This window comes from Mus pahari, chromosome X (assembly GCF_900095145.1).
Source record: "Mus pahari chromosome X, PAHARI_EIJ_v1.1, whole genome shotgun sequence".
Classification (NCBI taxonomy): Eukaryota; Metazoa; Chordata; class Mammalia; order Rodentia; family Muridae; genus Mus; species Mus pahari.
This window is the reverse complement of record NC_034613.1, coordinates 89,380,742-89,383,675: the sequence shown is the minus strand read 5'-3', so window position 1 is coordinate 89,383,675 and position 2,934 is coordinate 89,380,742. Positions and strand designations below refer to the sequence as shown.

Here is a 2,934-nt window from a genome sequence, read left to right as displayed (position 1 = left end):
AAAAACCAAAAAAAAAAAAAGAAAGAAAGAAAGAAAGAAAGAGAACAATTTTGTGTGTGTGTGTGTGTGTGTGTGTGTGTGCGCGCAAAATTATTGAGTTTTCTAGGAATTTAAAGTTTTAACAGTGAGATACTTATAAGTATCAATGCCCAATTCATTCATAATTCTTCAAATGAATGAAAATGACCAGTATGCATATGTTGTTACTGGAATGCATTTTTTTAAACCTTTAGAAGGTAGAAAGTAATACTCCAAAATATTTAATAAAATATTTTTAAGATGGATGCTGGTAGTGATTAGTATTATAGGTAGTTGTTAACTGATAACATTGATCACCTAACAAAAGTTGACTGTGAGAAGATAGCATTTCTAGGATGTACAGGAGAAAACAAACTGACTTCTAGAACTATTACCACATTTTTAAAATAATATTTTTATTAATTCTTTGGGAATTTGGCATAGGTAATATCACCCCCATTCCTTTCTCGAACCCCTTGCAGATCCACCACCTTCCACCTTCTCTCAACTTAATCTCCTCATTAAAAAAAAAAAAATAACCCACAGTGTCCAATTTGTGCTGGACATGAATGCCTGGATGTGAAGCATCCACTGGGGTGGTGTGCCTACCAAGGAGGCAAAAAACCCTGGCTCTCGCTCTCCCAGACGCTCTTAGCTCTAAATAGTGCTTCCCTATGCCTGGAATGGTGAGTAACGCAGCAAGCTTCTTCAGGCAGCCAGCCGCGGTTCACAAATGCAGCACTGAATGTCCTGCCCTGAAGGTATTGCTTTGCTCTGGTCCAGCTTTGCCTCTTCTGCCATGGTCACTGGTCCTTGAGGAGAGGGGACTGCTTTTGAAAATGAAGGTCATGAATCGAACTTGTGAAGCCTTGTGCTCAATAGTTGCCCTGTCTATGTTTAGCGGAGAAAGTTTCCTTGATGCTGAGAATCATTGGGGTCAGAGATAAATCCACACTCTGTGAACTGTCGACTGTACCTCTCTCCTTACTTAGCATTTGCGGGATGTGCTTATTAAATGTTTTATTATATGCTCTTCCTATTTTGTTTTTTGAAGTAATTTTTGCCAGGAAAAAAAAGTAATAAAATGAAGTTTGAAGTAGAAAAATATAAAACAGAAACTCACTTTAGAAATGAGTACATTCAAATATACCTGAGAAATCATTACATTAAAACTATATAAAGTAAAGCCAAGTGGTGGTGGTGCACACCTCTAATCCCAGCACATGAGAGGCAAAAGCAGAATTAGAGAGACAGAGAGAGGCAGATGCATCTCTGAGAGTTCAAGGCCAGCCTGGTCTACAATGCAAGTTCCAGGATAGCCAGGGCTGTTACATTCAGAAACCCTGTCTCAAAAAAACAAAACAAGGAGACTAACCACTCAACAATAATAACAACAACATCAAACCCTGTATAAAATACCTAGAAGTCAATTTTAAAACACAACTCAATGGGGGGGGGGGAGACAGTGTACATGTGGGGAGTACTCAAATGTCCAACAAAAGTAAAAATTTGCCAGAATCGGGTGTTTGTTTGGGGGAGGGGAGTCCCAGGAAGCTTGGGATATCTTGTTCAACTTATGCTCCTGCCTCCACCATTAAAGTGCCTTCACCAGTATAAGCCTTCAATTAACAAACAGGGTCGGCCCCAGAATCCCCATATTCAAAGCTCTGTAATGTAGCAAAAAGTCCACAAGATGGCGACAGAGACAAGGTGCTAGGTTAAGTAGAAGAGGAAGTTCAAGGCCCTCTTTTCCGCAGGGAAAGTTTGTGAAATTTTTCCTGGTCCTTGCTCTATCTCTGTGTGGTGGAATGTAACAACGTTGGAGGAAACAGTTTCTTTTTTCGGGAAGGAGAAAGATCTAGGGATACCACGCTCATTCCTTTCTACACTTATCTGTACGCTATCTGGAGGTGCCTAAGTCAGAGATCAAATAGCTGAGCACATTTGGATAGCAGTGACACTAACTCTGGAAAGAGAATGCATACTGCAGGGGGACAGCTGGCTGCTAAGTAGGTAGTCCCTGCTGAATAAACTAGAATAGCCAATGCCTTGAAAAGAAATAGATTTAAAAGGCACTGTGCACACATGTGCTGATTTCAAAACTTCCTATAAAGCTATAGGAATCAAAAGTACATGGAAGGGCTGGAGGGATGGCTCAACGGTTTAGAGCACTGACTGCTCTTCCAGAGGTACTGAGTTCAATTCCCAGCAACCACATGGTGGCTCACAACCATCTGTAATGGGATCCGATGCCCTCTTCTGGAGTGTCTGAAGACAGCTACAGTGTACTTACATATAATAAATAAATAAATCTTAAAAAAAAAAAAAAGTACATGGAGGTGGATTTGAAGGCCAGCAGCTCATATTGGAGTAGAGTGGAAAATGTGGACATAATTGTGGGTCTGTGTTTTGATTGTTTGTTGGTTCCCAGAAGATCAACTCAGGACATTAATGATTGGTCCACTTACATGAACTTCCTCAGGCAGACATTTAAAAATTAATTATAGTGCTGTTATCTAGCTTATGACAACATACTCAAAGCCGGCAAAACGGGTGCCTTGAGGTGAGGGTAGGGGAAGATAGCTTTGAAATTTTGTTTCTACCCATTCTGGGGGAAACTACAAAGTCATCTCTGTGCCCATTACTCAAGTCATATTCAGGAGAAAGGGGGGTGAAAAAGTTAAAGTCCTTAATCTGATTGTAACTGGCTTCTAGGTTCACTAAGGCAGTAGACTGAAAATTGCCTGCTTGCCGGGTGTGGTAGCGCACGCCTTTAATCCCAGCACTCGGGAGGCAGAGGCAGAGGCAGGTGGATTTCTGAGTTCGAGGCCAGCCTGGTCTACAGAGTGAGTTCCAGGACAGCCAGGGCTACACAGAGAAACCCTATCTCAAAAAAAACAACAACAACAAAAAACA

The 2,934-nt window shown here is 41.1% G+C and overlaps 1 pseudogene; it reads right to left on the bottom strand.

Annotated features, from left to right (window-relative positions):
• Positions 1 to 2,934, bottom strand: part of LOC110314437 — a 40,165-nt pseudogene that overhangs the window by 29,491 nt on the left and 7,740 nt on the right.